Source organism: Camelus ferus, chromosome 6 (genome assembly GCF_009834535.1).
Source record: "Camelus ferus isolate YT-003-E chromosome 6, BCGSAC_Cfer_1.0, whole genome shotgun sequence".
Classification (NCBI taxonomy): Eukaryota; Metazoa; Chordata; class Mammalia; order Artiodactyla; family Camelidae; genus Camelus; species Camelus ferus.
The window spans coordinates 19,418,329-19,436,296 of NC_045701.1; the positions used below are offsets into that span (position 1 = coordinate 19,418,329).

Consider the following 17,968-nt stretch of genomic DNA (forward strand, 5'->3'; position numbering starts at 1 on the left):
TGAAACATGCCACAATTGTGAAAAATCTAAAGAAAATGGTTAAGCCAGTAGCATGAGTCATCTAAGGATCCATGAATGCTAGTCTTTCTTATGTTTCCATCTTCATGTTATGTTCAACCCTAGTATATTTGAACAGTAGCAATGATCATGAGTTGTAATAGATGTGTCTGGAAATACAGTTAACCACACTTGAAAAGGCATGATTTGCAAATGCTTTCACCTCAACATGTTCATGCAGATACATCAAGTGACTTATTTCCTCAGACATTTAATATGCCAAACAGACTTTCTTCTTTTAAAGTATATAATGAAAATCCCCTGAAAGAGGTCATCATTAAAATTGTTCTTTAAATTTTTCCACCTTTAGTCTTTCTCATATACCAAGGCTAGAACTGTTCTTGACAAGATACAGAGTCAAGGGAAGGGAGGTGATTAGAGCCATGAGAAATCTTCACTGGACTACAAATGACCTGCAGACTATAGTTCACAGAACATTCTGAAAGGCTGGTCTTGCAGATTTTCAGGAAACTGCTTGCTTCATCATTTTTTAGAAATAAGTCCTTAAAATAATTATCCCCTGTGTTGTTGGTTCAAACTGTTCAACTCATAAAAGTAATAATATTCATTTATTTATTAAACAAATATTTGTTGAACATCTACTCTGTGTTACTTACTGTACCAGAGGCTGAATATATATGGTGGTTAAAAAAAAGTGTAATTCTGTTGCCTTCATGAAGTTTATAGTTAAGTGGGGGAAGTCTGACATTAAAGGACTCAAAAAGTAAACAAACCAGATAATTAAAGGTGATAAAAATTGCTATGAAAGAAAATAAAACAAAAAGGGCTACTTGAACACATGGAAGCAGGGGAGGCCTCTCTGATGAAGTGACATTTAAGCTGAAACCTGAGGGATAAAAACAAACAGGCAGAAGAATTGGGGATAGGTGCAGGTCTGGGTACCAGAGAGGGAAAACCTGTGCCAGTGCCCTGAGGGTGGAACATGCTTGCTGTGTTTAAGAAATTAAAAGAAGGCCAGTTTTGTCTATACCATACTTTTGACACTTTCATGCTATTTTTTCTTATTGTTTTACATAGATAGATATTTTATTACTCCAAGTAGATGTTAACTTGTTTAAGGACAGAAACTAACTTTAACAATATGTATCTATGGTATATAGTATACAGGAATATAATTGTGCTCCATAAATACTTACTGAATTGAATTTGACTCAAATTAGGGAATAGAGTCTGGTAACTCTTTTCCTACGTTGGTTAGATCTTATTCTATCCAGACACATCAGATGCTAATCAGGGTAGACCTAAGCAGACCTCAAGGGGAATCTTCAAGGAGGATGCCCCTGCCCCTGACTGAGGCCACCTCTCCTGACACTTCTATCATTCATCTCTCCCTCTTTTGCCATTTAAAAAATTTCAGTTAAATCAATCATTATAAGAGTCTGTTAAAATTCAAGATCGTTGCCACAATCATTGCTAATGTTCAAATACTGTATCTTAAGGTTGAATATAACACACAGTTGGAAAACCCCGTGCTGCTGACTTATCTAAATGTTCATCTCTCCATTTCTCTTCCTACTATCAATAGGAACCCTTAGCACTTTTATTGGATTATTGCCACAGCCCCTCAACTAAACTCCATCCCTCCAGTCTCTCCTCACATTGCCACTATATTAATCCAGCCAGGGGACTACTGTACTTTGACCGGTTTGGGGGTTATATTTATCTTAAATTCTAGATCTTTCAAACATTCAAAGCTTTCTAAGAGTGTAATAGAAAAGAACAAATCTGACTCCATATTAGATCTGTTCCTTTGCCTTTAACCCTGTGCCCCATTTCCTAGGCTTAGTCTTGCTGGTTCTGCACCTTTTGTAAAAGAAAGTTGCCTACAGCCTGAAATAGACAGGATGGCCCATTCTCAAGGCTCTAACCTTTAAGGATATTAACACTTTTCCATTCATATAAAGATAACAAGTTTCAGAATAGAAAATAACGTTTGTTTTGTTGGAGGTTTACAGGGATACCATGATCTGACCCACACGGACAGCTGCAAGAACAAAGGATTTCAAGAACAAAGAACTTCTACCCAAGAAGTTTGCAACAATCAAGCATATCCCCTCCCCTTTTTAGTATAAAAGGAGCCTGAATTCTGAGTTGGAGAAGATGGGTCTCCAGTCAGCCATCTTCTTGGTCTGCAGGCTTTCCACATAAAGTCACTATTCCTTGCCCCAGCACCTCGTCCCCTGATACACTGGCCTGTCCTGCGGCGAGCAGAACGAGTTTAGACTTGGTAACAAAAGTGGCCCAATATTACGTAAGATCTGATCTTGGAATCTGAGCCAGAAACAAGGCTAGTCTACAGAAATAGGGAAGACATTATCTGCAAATGGTTTATTCATAGTAATTCACAGGTATTACTTCAACAAAGTTTCCTCTAGTTCTTTGCTACTCCCCATGCAAGAATGGAATGAAATCTTTCATTTCTATTTTCCAAGGCACCAAGAGTAGGCAGAGGGGATGAAAATATCTTTGCTGCACCACTATACCATATTGGTTGGTAAGACCTTGCTAGAACAGTACAAGCCCTGGGGGAGGAGAGGAGGGGGGAGGAGAGGAGAGGCAAGAGGAGGGGAGGAGATATCATAATCTTTTGACTTCAAAATGGGAGGACCGACTCCAGAAGAAATTGATCTACTGGGTTCCAAAGTAGCAAAACTGAAGATAAAGGAAGGAAGATACACATTCTGAGTCTTCTCAAGCAGATAGGGAACTTTCTTCAGAATAATCACATTGTTCACTTTATCCTTAGTAATGAATACTTCATTTGTCCGTGGAAGTGAAGGTCAGTGTTTCCCTCCTAAGTCCAAAAATGTGTGGGAGAGGCCATGAATGCTCAAGCATTTTTCAGTTTTCTTTGGGAAACTTCTTTCCATGTTGCTCTGCTACTCCCAGACTTTCAAACTTTTCTGAATTCAAGTAGACTCGGTATGTTTCATTACCATGAAACAGTGTCTGACCTGCTTTGGTGCCATTGCAATACGTTCTAGGCAAACATGCCACCTCTGGACAGAATTCACCAATTCCAACTCTGGCTTTCCTCAGCGTGTAACCTGCACCCCTTTTACACATGGCGTCATGGTGTCATTTTACACATGGCACATGGCGTCATTATGCCTGGAGTGAGCCAGCTGTTTTCCTGTCTTCCCTCTACTCCCTCCTCATTTTAAGAGTTGACACTGTGTGTTAGTTATCTTTCATCTTTCATTCTGCCTTTTCCTAACAGGGCCTAACTACTTGCTGTGTGAGCTTGAGCAATCCATTTAACCCTTCTGAGCCTGGTTCTTATAAAATGGATTATTGTGAGGATTAAGTGAGATACTATTACTTTTTAAAATTGAAGTACAGTTGATTTACAATATTATATTAGTTTCAGGTGTACAACATACTGAGTCAATATTTTTATAGACTATACTCCCTGAGATACTATTGTATTAATTGTAATGATTATTGCCTACTTTATAAGGATATTATGAGATATCATGGAAGTTTCTTTTGAAAAGTGGAAAGCTCTACTGGTATGTAATATAAGGCTCTACTAAATAGTAACAGTTATACTTAGAAGTGCCAGGCACAGTTCTGAGTGCTTTACATGTATGATCACATGTAATCCTTCCAATAACATTGGGAGGTTGGGATTATTATTTCTAATTTACAGATGAAGGAACTGAGGCACAGAAAGGTCATACACTTAGTAAGTGGCAGGGCTAGAATTCAAAACGAGGTGGTCTGGTTGGCTCCCAAGTTCCCATTCTGAACCACTATGTTATGCTATAATCAAATTTGGGCTTACAAACTGTTTGTTTACTCGTTGCTTAATAGTTATGTGACCTTGGGCAAAGTTTAAAATTCTAAACCTGATGTTCATTATTTGTAAAATGGATAAAAGTAGTTCCTGTCTGATAGATTCATTTACTTAGCAAATATTTATTGAACTTCCACTGTTTGCTTATATACTGGGCATACTGCAATATCATGTTGAGTACATTCACACAAAACACTTGGCATACTGCCAGGCACATGGTAAGTGGTCATTGTTAATTATTATTTTAATTAATAATAATAAGTTAATAACTTCTCTGATACATGTTTCCTGTTACTAGCTACCATCACCATGTAGTCATCTTCTACTGGTTCCCTAATTCTTCTATTTGAAATACTTTTGTGGCCCATGCTATAGGATACTGCTTTGCTATCATAACAAAAACAATCAAAACAAAACACAGCAATACAAGTATCTCTCAGGGTTAAACAGAGAAAGTGGGTTTTTAAAAATATTTTATTTATTTATTATATTATTTACTTCTTTTACTTTGGCAGGGAGAGGGGAGAGGTAATTAGGTTAATTTATTCTCAGAGGAGGTACTGAGGATTGAACCTAGGACTTCCTGCATGCTAAGCAGGTACTCTACTGCTTAAGCTATACCCTCCCCTCTGAGAAAGTGTTTTAAATGGCTACTTCCTGATACATAGCTAAGGCCATGCAAGGCATGCAAAATACGCTTACTGCCAAGGCACATGAGGTACATTTGGTGAATGTGAAGATATAAGGATTATCAAATATAATCCTTTCAGGAAAGGTACAATTGGGAAACCAAATAGCCTCACATTAAATCTCTAGGGACATGTAAGGAGCCCAGCAGCACCTCTGGGAGTCCAGATGGGAAGGGGTGGCCTGCTGTGCTGTCTGTGCTCTCCTGCACTGTGCTCTGGTGCTGAGAGTCCATCCTGTGCTTGCCTTACCCTGCTTCTGAGAGAGTCAGCAGTATTGCTAGATCGTGTAAGAGATTCTACCTCCCTAGACTGCTGATAATCAAGTGGGATGATAAATATGAAATCACTTTGAAATATTTTACACACACACACACACATGCAAATAGTGAAGAGTTATATACAAGAGTGTTTTGGTCATGTACAGAGAACATTCAATGTAGGAAGCAGATGTGGCAAGTACCACTATCTTCCCCATTTCTGAACCTGCTCTCAGCATCTTTTTCTTTCTTAATGTGACCAAACGTGCCTTCCTGTCTTGACTAGTTCCCCTTCTCCCCATTTCAGTTCCTATTCATAATAATGACAATAGCTAACTTGTAGTGAGTGGTGTTTTAAGTGCCTTACATGTATTAATCTTCATAACAACTCTATGAATTATGTACTCATATTATCTGGATTACATTCAAGAAAGCTGAGTTCCAGAGGGTTTAAACAACTTCACAAGGTCATACAGCTAGTAAGCAACAGAGTCAGCTTCAACTGGAAGTACAGATCTAAAGCCCATGCTCTTACTACTCTGCTGGCTTGTGTCTCGCTCTCCCACGGTGCCTGCCACTGTCTTAGTACATATTTACCAAGCTAAAATTTTTCAGGCAGCAGTCAGCATTTTTCCTTTTTACCTTTTAAAATTCAGTCAATGAGCTCAGAATATTTTTTTTAAATCTAAAATCAACTCTAATATAATATTTGTTACCAGCATGAGAAATTCAGGATCTTACCAGCTGGTAATAATTCATGCTATAAACTTTGATTTTTTTTTTTAGTCATTATCTGGGGAAAAGGAGAGTTTAGCAATAACTCTGTGTAATATTAACTAATCTCTTAGCTTAGCTAGCTTACAACCACAAACATACCTACACAAGAAATGAGGTCAAATCTCATCTATTTTTCCTCTGATAATTACTTGATATAACACTCAAGCTGCTACTTGCTCAAGAGTTAGACATAAAGTTGGCGGAATCAGCTTTATTAATGACACCGTAAACAGGGCTAAGCATTATTTTGAAATGTATGCACACTGTCTTTCTGAGATACAGGAATGGAGTGGTGAAAAAACGAGGACTTGAAAGAAACTCTGAGATCATCTAGTTTGTACAGTTCCTGGAGAGGATAAGTGACCTGTCCAAGCAGTTAATATTATCCCAGTGGGTACTGGTTGAGCAGGGGCTAGAATTCAAGCCTCCAGATCAGCATGCACAGTGTTCTTTCCTCAGTACTGCATTTCTGACCAGAACTCTCTCAGACAGGCTGCTGTAATAGATACAATGACATGAAAGCCTTCTCACAGTCGAGAAACCCTTCACGGGTTGCCCTAATAAAGATACTACATTTCACTCAGAATTATAATTTCATTGTACAGTCAGCCCTCTGTATCCCCAGGTTCTGCATCAGTGGGTTCAACCAACCATGGGTCAAAAGTATTTGGAAAAAAATTTCAGAAAGTTCCAGACAGCAAAACTTGAATTTGCTGCACTCTGGCAACTATTTACATAGTTTTTACATTGTATTTACAACTATTTACATAGCATGTACATTGCATTAGGTATTATAAGTACTCTAGAGATCATATAAAGTGTAAGGCAGGCTGTGCATAGGTTATATGCAAACATTTTATACAAGGGTCTTGAACACTGCGGAACTGGGTACCTACAGGGGTCCTGGAACCAATCTCCTTTGGGTGGTGAAAGATGACTCACCTATTAAATAAGTAGATTCCATATGTCACATTAGCTTAATTTGAAGGCAGCTAAGGGTTTGACTGTTGTGGCTTAGATGTTGAAGGACAGCTAAACCTACCTTCTGATCGTGAGAAAATACTAGGAGCAATCATAGAAAATGTACATCATAGTGCTGTCCTAAAATCCTCAAGTGTAATTTTAGAGTAAGAAGCCTCAAGTTCTAGAAGCGGACCTCTCTCCACAAAACTGATCATTACGTAAAACTAGCTTATTGTCCTTCTGATGTGGTCTGGGTACTTCTTTGCAACATCAGAGGAAACAGGAGTCTGGGAAATGTCTGCCTCTGAATGTCTTCCTGCATTCTTTAGGAAGAGAATTCTCTTTCCTCCTTTTGGCTTATATCTGAAGAATAAATTATTTATTTTTGTCACCTAGCTCCTTCCTTTTCTAAACTCCGATTGTACTTTGTGAGTGATCCATGTCTATTCAAAGCTCTTTGCAGTATGAGAGGAAAGCTCTGCCTTGTCTCAGGAACGTCCTGGCCTTCTAAAGCTTTGCCAACAGCCAGACGACAAAGTTCTGTATGTAGGGCTCCCCAGGTCCTTGGCATCACCTGGGGGGGTTGTTAGAAATGCAGAATCTCAGGCTTAGATTCCAATCTGCCTTTTAACAACAACTTCCCCGAGTGATCTGTATGTACTCTCCTGGATGCTTTTGTGTGAACCCCTGGTGCTTCTCTCTGACCTAGAAGTAAGGCCGACACCAGTGTACCTCAACCCAAGGTAAAAAAAAAACCTTAGGTTGAAAACAAGACGTCTTTGGTGATTTGGGGACATAGCTTTATTAATTTTGTCTGATAGTTGTTAAACTTGGATTGGAAAAAAACTTTAGAGGTCATCCAGTTTAACCATTATCATTGCTGTGAATTTCAGTATAATGATCAATTGTTATAAAAAGGTTAAATTTGTGTTCAGGATATTTTGTTCAAAAAGATAAGAGCATATGATACATCTTAGAAAGGCAGCTAGAAGAATGGGAGAAATTTATATATAAAAAAAAGTTTTGGTGATTAGAGGAATAAATTTCAGTTATCTGGAAATGTTTACTGATATGAACCTTCTCAGCCATACTGGTGTCCCCCAAAGAGATGTTTATCTCTCAAATTCATATGCTAACTCCATATGCTTATTTTGTATCTGCCCAAACTGACTGTCTCATACAATTACAATTTTAGTTTAACTTCCCACAAATTCAAGAAATTGCTATATATATATCTATTAAACTAAAATTTCCATAAAAATAAAGGGAGGACAAGAGATAAATCTCCCTAACAAAAAATTCCAAATAATACATGAAGAGAAACCTCTCTTCCCTTTCCAGGCTGATCTTAGTGACTCACTTCCAAAGAACAGAGAACGGAAAGGAAAAATACTAACTTTACAGTGGAGAAAGCTGGCCAGTACCACCTTCACCAAGTGACCTGGGTCAACTGTCAGCCTCCCCATTGATACCATTTACCTCCTGCTGTAATGTGCTGAGAAGGGTACTTCACATTTGTGGCATCCTTTCCAAAACCCCACAACCCCAGTCTAATCATGAGGAAAACATAAGATTAACCCAATTTGAGAGACAATCTACAAAATACCGAAGCAGTACTCTTCAAAATCATCATGGTCATGAAGAACACAGAGTAAGAAACTATCCTAGATCAGGGGAGACCAGAGAAGACATGAGAAATAAATGTAATGTGGTATCCTGGGTGGGATCGTGGAACGGAAGAAGGACATTGGTGGAAAAACTGGTGAAATCTGAATAACATCTGGAGTTTAGTTAATAGGAATGCACAGTGTTAGTTTCTTAGTTTCAGTAAACGTACTGTGGTAACTAACGTAAGATGATAACAGGAGGGGAAACTGACACTGGGTGACAGGAAAGAAACTCTGTACTATCTTTAATTTTTCTGTAAATCTAAAACCTATAATGGAAAACAAAAGAAAATTTCCGACAACTCACAGAAATAGTCTGGACACATTCAAGTAAGGTTCCTCTTGATACACAGCTTCTGCAAGTTTAGAGGGCAGACTTGCGTGAAATGCTGGCCTATACTATCCACACTTGAAGCATTTTTTGAGGCCTGTAACACCATTTTGCTAAATCTGGAAGTTAAAGGTTTACAGATTTGGATTCCCAGCATGTAAAACCAAAGTCCATTTTCCTAAAGCTCATTTAACTCTCGCTAAGAGAATTGCACTGAGGCATGATCACAGCAATGTCTGATGGATTTGGATGGGTCATTGGCGCTCTCTGAGCCATGGTTATCCCAGCGACCCAGTGAGGTCCCTCCCAGTTCTGAAATTCTAGAAATATGCCTCTCTTAAATAAGATTGTTTTAAATTGCGGTATCAGTTCTGAGGGGAACAATTAACATTTTGATTAGGCAATAATTCCACAGACATTTATTAAGTGGCAATCACTGTGCTAGATACAAGAGCTATATAGCCCTTGCCCTCCAGAGGTCTGAGCCTGGTGATTGAGACAGATCTGTAAACAAGCTGGTACAGCCATGTGGCAAGTGCTGTAAAAGAGGTATTGACAAGGCCTGCTGGTGCACAGGGAGGCACTGCCTCACTCTGCCTCCAGGGCCTGGGAAAGGCTTTGGATCTGAGAACCAAGGAAGCCTGTGAAATATAACAAGTTGGTCTAACCAGAGCCAGTCCTCTAGTAGTAAACACTTATTTTAATTGTCTGTGTATGGAAATCTGGGATTACTAAATTTTCCCAGCCATAAATTGGCAGCTGAGTTAGAAGTCTGGTTGCTACAGAGCTGGGCCAGAAAAGCACTCCATCTCCTGTTGCAGTCTGGAGGATGCTGATATGCGTGAAATCTGCCCCCTGGGATGACTGACTTGCTGTCACGTGAACAACATAACTTTCTAGAAAAGGCCATGCGTTGGCTGTCATATTCTGCCGTTTCTAAATCAGGCCTTCATTAAAAATTCATGCCTTTCAAATGGTTTTATTTCCATCTTATGGCTGAATATTTGTGGCTCAGGCCTTGAAATCCTCAGTATATAGTTTCACTTTTAAATTCTGAACAGCATGGCAGAAACTGAAATTTAGGATTCCCAAGCAAAAGTTCAAAATTGTTTCTTTCCTTGACCCCAAGCTTGCAGACTGTGAATAATTCTGTTTAGTCAGGCCTTTCTTTACTTTTCTTTTTCCCAGTTTATTCCTTTTTGTTTGTTTTGTTTTGTTTGTTTTACTTTTTTTGTTCACTTTCTGTGTGTGTGTGTGTTTTTGAGGGGGGCGGGGGGCTATACCTTTTTGTTTTGCTTTGTTTAATTTATTTAATTTTTTAAATTTATTTTTTGTTTTCTGGGCAGATCTTTCTTAATGAGACCAGGATATGACAGTGGGGGAAGTTCTGTCACATAAATGATCGTGATGGGGCTGGGGTGAGCGCTTTCTCCTGGGACGTTGCCCAAGCCAACCAGAGAGACGGGGGCAGAAAATGGGCAAATGTGACGTCTCCCTTTCCCAAGGCCCAATTAGAGAAGTGCCTTTTGCGGGGAGTGATAGTTCTGGAAAATTCCTCGCCAGCAACAAGTGAGATAGGCAGGAGTGAAAACAGCAAGCACAGACCTGAGAGAGCCTGGCCAAGTGCACAGACACTCAGAACGCTTCCCACGCTAATCTCCGGGTCCCACCGAGCACCTCGTGTGCGCGCGCCAGAGGAGCCAGGTGGCCGTGGGAGGGCTTCTCCCAGCGCAGTGTTTACAGTTTTCTTGGGGCAGGGCTGCGAGGGAGAACATCTGGGACAATGAGAGAGTTCTTTATGGTATACACAGAATCCCTTGCTTCTAAAGAAGGAAAAAAAAGGACATTTACGGGTTTTTTTTTTTTTCTGATTATAAATGTAGTAATGGTTCATAGAGAACACTGCATAAGTTGCAGAAAAGCAGAAAGAAGAATATAAAGAATTTGTATCCAAAGATAGTCACTATTGAAGTGGATAAGCAGCAAGGACCTGCTGTATAGCACAGGGAAATATATTCAATTTCTTGTAATGAGCCGTAATGAAAAATAAATTAAAACTGTGTATATGTATGTACGTGTATAACTGAATTGCTTTGCTGTACACCTGAAACTAATACTATAAATGGGCTACACTTCAACACAGATAAAGAATATAAATAAATGAATAAATGAATGAATGAATAAATACATAAAGATACTATTAAAATTTTAGTGGATTTCTTTCCAGGATTTTATATACATAGATATTCAACGTGGTTGAGAAAACCCTGTATGTATAGTTCCACATTCTGTTCTTTTTCTCTTAATATCATGACATAAGAATCGTCCTGGGTTATTAACACTCTTTGTAAATATTCTTCTTAGTGGTTGCTTGTTGTATCCTATGATGAAATTAATTTATTCTAAATCCTAAATGCATTCATCCAATAAATAAAAAATACTCATTAAGAAAACTTATTTATTCACTTAAGAGCCAAATGCTGAACGTGTTGTAATTTCTTTAACCATTTTCTAGTTGTTGGTCATTTAATCCGTTTCTTTTTTCTTTTTCTTTCTTTTCTTTTTTTTTTTTCTTTTTTTTGAGAATCTAGCCCAAAGATGAAAATAGGCAGTTAGATTTAAGAAGAGAGTTGAAAAAATACTAGGAGAGAAATCTGGGCTGAAAGAATGAACAAGAGAGAGAGTGCAGTGAAAGCTGCCCTCCCACCACTGAGGCATCTAAGGATATTTCCTGCAAAACCTGAAATTGTTCCTGGGCAAAGACATTCCTGTGGCACTGACATTATGTAACAAGATGATGGTGATTCAGTAGCTTCTCCATCATTTCAGAATTGGCCATATGCCTTCCTTGCTCTTGGGTGCTGACTAGATGTGGCCCATCCATGGCCAGCACCACCAGTGCTAGTGGCTATTGGGTTAGGAAAGGGAAGGGCCAACTTAGGGGAAAATGCGAGGCACAGCTTTTTCAGCAGGGTGAGTGGAGCTATTTTAGCCCCTGTTAAAAGTCTGAAGGTTGGACTCAAGTGGGGATGACTATGTAGTCTATTTCCAGAACCATCCCAATGGGGCAGACTTTTCTGGAGCATCTGTCCCCTTCTGGACGTTCTCCCTTCCTTGACTGTAATGTAGGGGCAACAGCTACACCTGTGCTAAAATACCTTCTCCTGCCTCCATAGAGTTCTCAGGGAAGCATCTTTGGCATTTCTAGGCTTGTTTAGAGTGCTCATACTAGGTCCTGGTCTTTCTCTGTCTTCAGCATTCAGCTCCAGCTGACCTGTAGAAGTTCAATTTGTCAAAGACTCTACCACACAATCTTTATAAGTACAGTGGCATCCTAAGAAGGGCAACTGTCTGATAAATAACTCCCAGAAGAAACACTCAGAAATCTCCTGAAGGATAGACGGGAGCATGTAACACAACATGAAACTTGCAGGAGAGTATCCAATAATGGAAGTAATTGGACTACATATATACTTTGTGTTGCAATTGATATTTCCCTGAGAATCTGGAGAAAATCAAGAGGTACAGAAGGTAAGGGAACAGGCTTTGAAGTCTTAGAGACCCGAGTTTGAATTTGGCTGTGTCAGTTACTTGGCAGCTATTTGACTCTGGACAATTTACTTAAACTCTCTAAGGCTCAGTTTCTTCATCCACCTGAGATTATCATACAAATACCTCCTCATAGATGAGTAAATGAGATAACAGACATGAAGCTCTTATCTGGCACATGTGAGCACTCAGTAATTAGTAGCTATTATTGTTAAGTAAAGTGGAAGTGATTTTAAAATTAATCCAGTCAACAAATATTAATTGAGCACCATTAGGGGCAGGGCTGTGTGACAACTCCCCACCAACCTCCCCACACACATATGCTTTATCTTTCCTGTTAACTGAGTTTTTCTATGTGGGTTCATTTAAATTATAATGGTAAGTACCTTTTTCAAAATAGTAGATTTGTTACATTGTCTACTAACTTCTAGGTAAGTCTCAAAGGCTCTTCAAAAGATAGGAACATTGGTGATAATGTCTTTTACAAGTCTACTTTCAATTCTTTGAGTGAACAGTATTTACTATTTATTTATCTACTCTAAAAGAGAAATTTCCTCTCAATCGTTTAACCTTGAAGTTATCTTTTCTCACTTTTTAAAGATAAAAGGGTTTTTTAACCCCAGAGTCCCATGCTATGTATTTAAAGAAGTATTCCCCCTTTGCATTTTCAAACAACTATTAATTTGGCCTCATTTGAAAGAAAGATGATTGAAAGAAAGATTTCTTCTTCCTTCATCAGTTTCTCTCTATATAAAGGTATTTTAATCTTTATCTGTCCTAAGACTGAGGTGTGACCTGAAGAAGATGTATGTGAAAAGATCATCAGCATCAGTAGTCATTGGGAAAATGCAAATTAAAACCACAAAGAGATACTATATCCCACCCATTAGAATGGATATGATCAAAAAGGATGAGCAGCACTATTTACAATAATCAAGACATCGAAACAACCTAAATGTTATCATTAGATAACATCAAATGTCCATCAACAGATGACTGGATAAAGAAGTTCTGGTGTATATATATATACACACACACACATACACGGTAGAATACTACTCAATCATAAAAAAGAATAAAATAATGCCATTTGCAGCAACATGGATGGACCTGGAGATCATCATACTAAGTGAAGTAAGCCAGAAAGATAAAGAAAAATACCATATTATACCACTTATGTGTGGAATCTTAAAAAAAAAATAACACAAATGTACTTATCTACAAAACAGAAACAGACTTATGGTTACCAGGGGGGAAAGGGGATAGGGAAAGATAAATTGAGAGTTCAGAGTTTGCAGATACTAATTAGTATATATAAAATAGATAAATAACAAGGTTCTACTGTATAGCACAGGGAACTATATTCAATATTTTATAATAACCTAAATGGAGAAGAATATGGAAAGGAATATATATATACATTTGTATCATTGAAACACTATGCTACACACCAGAAATTAATACAACACTGTAAACCGACTCTACTTCAATTTTAAAAAAAAAGGATGGACTTCCACATGTTGGTGAGGATGTGGAGAAACTGGAACCCTCATACATTGCCGGTGGGAATGTAAAACTGGTGCAGCCACTTTGGAAAACAGTTTGCCAGTTCCTCAGAATGTTAAAAATGGAGTTACCATATGATACAGCAATTCCAATCCTATATATTGACAATAAATGAAAACATTCACACAAAAACTTGTACCCAAATGTTCATAAGAGCATTATTCATAACAGCCAAAAATGAAAACAATGCAAATGTCCATCAACTGAAGAAGAGATTAATAAAATGTGGTATATCTATACAGTGGAATATTTTTTGGCCTTAAAAAGAAATGAAGTACTGATACACATTACCACCATGTGGATCAACCTTAAAAACACTATGCTAAGTGAAGGAAGACACAAAAGACCACATATCGTGCAGTTCCATTTATATGAAATGCCCAGAATAGGCCAATCAATAGATCAAAAGTATATTAGTGGTTGCTAGGGGTTGGGAGGAGTTGGAAGGGAAGTGTCTGCTAATGGGTATAGGATTTCTTTGGGGGATGATGAAAATGTACTGGAATTAGTGATGATAGAAGAACAACTCTGTGAATATACTAAAAACTGCTGACTTGCACTCTTTAAAGAGTGAACTTTATGCTATGTGAACTATATCTCAATAAAGCAGCTATTTTAAAAAATAAGACTGAGCTGGAACAGATGCAGTTGTTAGTCTGTTAACAAAAGTTGCCTGCCACCTATTCATGTATCAAGACATTATCACATATTATCATTGTGACATTTGCCTTTTAGTTTAAGTTTACTTAGGACCTAGAAGAAGAGAATAGTGTTTACCGCTTTTAAATTTCAGAGGGTATCTGAAGACTAAGGCGAAAGAAATGAGAAGATTCCTTGAAGCAGACTCTGTGGGCTTCTTCCTCAATTTTCTTAAAGCCAGATCAGTTGGAATGCTGACTTAAGCTGAGATTATTTTAAACACTGGAAGAAAGCTGGATTTAACTTAGTTAGAGCTACAGTTTTGTGGGTGCCATCTGATAAAAGAACCACATTGAGAAATGCTGGGCAGTAATAACCCCGCTGTTGACAACTAATAAAAACTGAAAAGATCTGCAAGAGGACAGTGCAGAGGCTGCTTTCATAAGATGTTGCAACTCATTAGATACATAGGACTAGATCAGGAGAAGGAGGCAAAGATGCCTAGGGTTTCAAGCCTAAACGACTAGAAAATGATGGAACCATTGACAAGAGTTAGAGGAAGGGCTGGTGTGAGTTCCACTGCAGGCACACTGAGTTTGAGCTGCTAACAAAATACCAGTGTAGAAGTACAGCATTTTTAGAGCTGAAAGGACCCTACTAATGATCTAGTGACCAGTGCCTTTATTTTCATTGAGAAATCTCAGGCTGAGTGAGAGGGAGTGAATTGCCCAAAGTGTGGTTGAAAATTGGTACCAGAGCTCCTAGGCTAGCATTCTGACCTGCAGGTAGCTGGAAATGTAGATCAGAGACTCAGGAGAGAAAGAGCTGCTAAAACTACTTGGACATCATCTGAATTGTAGGGATAGTTGAAGTTACGAGAGAATTTCAAGAGGCAAAAAGGATGCTGAAATCAACGACTGCAAAATAGATATCAAAGAGTGAGGTCGGGTTCTCCTAGCCTGGGCTTTCAGAGAGGCACCTCCTTCTTCAGACGACTGATTGAGGGCCTGGGTTTTGTCAGGCACTGTGCTTGGGACACAGTGGCAGATAAAACAGACTCCCTGCCCTTTTGGAGCCAACAGCCCAGGGAGAGACAAACAGATCCGCAGGCAATTCCAGTGCAGTGTGATAGATGCTGTGAGATGGGAGAACACAGTGCTGCGGGAGCAAGCCAGTCCACAGCATTGCTGGTCCAGAAATTGAATTTCATTGGTTTACCCAGAATTGACTAGGCAGGCAGGAAAAGGAGAAAATGAAAAAAAAAAAAAAAAGAAGAACATACTTTGAGACCAAAGACTGAACTATACCTACTAAACTCACCAAACTTTGAAGGATAAGCTACAATAGTGACAATACTTTACAAGGAAAGTCTTGTCAGCCCTACCTCTCACTTGTGCTCAGCCTGCAAGGTAACCCCATCCCCAGGTCAAGGTTCCCAGGAATGAGAAGGTTGCTCGGTGAATTCAGAATTTGAAGGAAGTAAATATTCTTAAAGGCTACTTCATCAAAACCTATGAAATTATTTTTGTCCTCAGTAGGTATCACCTTTCCAGGGACCAGAATATTCTGATTCTTGTATTCTTATATTCAGAATACTCTTACATAGAGCTGGATAAATAGGCTGATAGATTGTACACTCTGGCTTCCTTTGTAAAAACTCCATTTTGACAATCATACCTCTATAAATGCAGTGTTTTAAAGATTTATTTGTTTATTAGGTAATTCATTCACATGTTCAAAATGTAAAAGTACAATAGGGTACATAGTGAAAAAGCTCCCTCTTGCCCCTGTCCCTCAGTCACCCAGGTCCCTGCCCCAGGAAGAACTTATGTTATCAGTGTCTCGTGTACTCTCCCAGACATATTTTCCAAATGCAGTCCAAATAAAACATTTTTAAAATTCCATCTTTCTTTAATTACATTCCAATCATGAGAATATATTTTGGTCACCTTTTTTGAACTTGAGTAATCTCACTTTTTTCTGATTTATTCTGAGAGATGTCCTCGCTCCTAACTATAGGTACAAATGTCTCTTTCAATGGGTGACTTCTGCAGATAGCCAATCTCATCCACTGTGTGTGTGCGCGCGTGTGTTACCAGTTTCACAGATGATCTGTATCTCTAAGTTCTAGGACCACATTACGATTGTTTCCTGTGTACAGATTCTGATGTCAACCACGATAATGAAATAATGAATTCTTACAATAAGTTCTTTTGTTATTCATTTTTCTGACCCAATGACTTTACTAGCTTCTTGTTTTAATATCAGGGCATATTAAAAACAACAACAACAACAACAACTGTACTTTGTTGGCTGAAACCAGGTATAGTTGGGTATATTCCCAAAGCAACAGTGATGAGGGAGATATTGGAAAGCAGAACCATTTTCCATGCTTCTGATATATTTTCTAACCTTTGTCCTTTTATCCCAAATTATGCCTGTAGATTAACCTACAAGAGTACACTACTATTAGACACGAACATGCATAACCATTAATTATGAGACCACCACGATCCTACAATTACTGGTTTGATCAGAGTTATTGGTGTCACACTCACCTATTGCCAGTGAGGGAGAAGAAGGCAGAGTTCACAGTCTTTTCCACTTTTTTCTGAAAAAAGCAGCAATCTCAATGACCAGGGTGTTGCCAGGTATCACCATCACTACCTTGCAGAGTTGGCCCAGCAGTAGATGAACACACCAGTATCGAACTTGTGCTTCCAACCAATGAGGTCAATCTAAAAATTGTTACAGAACTCTCTCAAGAACAACAACAACAAAAATTAATACATTAATAAATAGGAAAGGAAAAGTAGGGGCTGTCTAAAGTGTTTGATTTGCTTTTGTATCAGTAGAACTGATTTGGGTGGCTCTAGCCACACATTTCCCTCTGGATTCCTGGAGATAAGGGTATGTTCTATGGCTATCATAAGAGGTTTTCTTTATGTAAAACTTTAATAATACCCTGGCCTCATTATTTCCAGGCACTTCCAATTCTTGCTTCTACAAAATGAAAACAGTGTCTTTTGATGAGTGACATGAGGATGTTTGTCAGAGAAATGGCACAGAGTGATGTCAATACCACTTGCTGTGAACACTTCCTGTCCTCTTACAGCCCTTCACTGTGGAGCAGCACGTCTCTGGCCACAATGAAGCATGAGACCTCAGGGGTGGCCACATTTAATTGTTGGGAGAAGGTGCTTTGTACATTTTGAGAAATGTCAGAGATTTCCCAAAACTTTCACTAGAAATGTGACACCTTCACCAGAAAGGTGAAAGAATTTAGTTCCAGGTCACACAGCAAGTTAGCAGCAGAGCTAAGACAGGAACTTTAGATTTACTGGTTCCTTTCACCCTATTCTCACACTTGGAGGCCTCCTTATTGTTAGAACTGATAAAATGTTACCTCACATTCATATGACTCAGTGCCTCGTCAAGTTCTACATGGACAATCTCTCCTTTTTGGCCAATCCTGTGTACCAGGGGCAGTGAATGCAACTGTTCTCCCTTTGACGATAAGATTGCAACTCAAGAAGACACATAGTTGTCTATTACAGAGTCAAGACCAGAACCCAGTTCTCCCAATTCCCTCTCCACGGCTCCTTCCACCAGGCCATCCTGCTTGACTGGTGCCTTCCATCAGTGAACGGGAA

General features: G+C 38.8%; 1 long non-coding RNA gene across 2 annotated transcripts in view; it reads right to left on the reverse strand.

Moving 5' to 3' along the window:
* Positions 1 to 17,968, reverse strand: part of LOC116664130 — a 28,118-nt gene that overhangs the window by 2,709 nt on the left and 7,441 nt on the right. For both annotated transcript variants that reach the window (XR_004320486.1, XR_004320485.1), the window contains exon 3: positions 16,874 to 17,053. This is a non-coding gene — a long non-coding RNA (uncharacterized LOC116664130). The remainder of the gene's footprint in view (positions 1 to 16,873; positions 17,054 to 17,968) is intronic.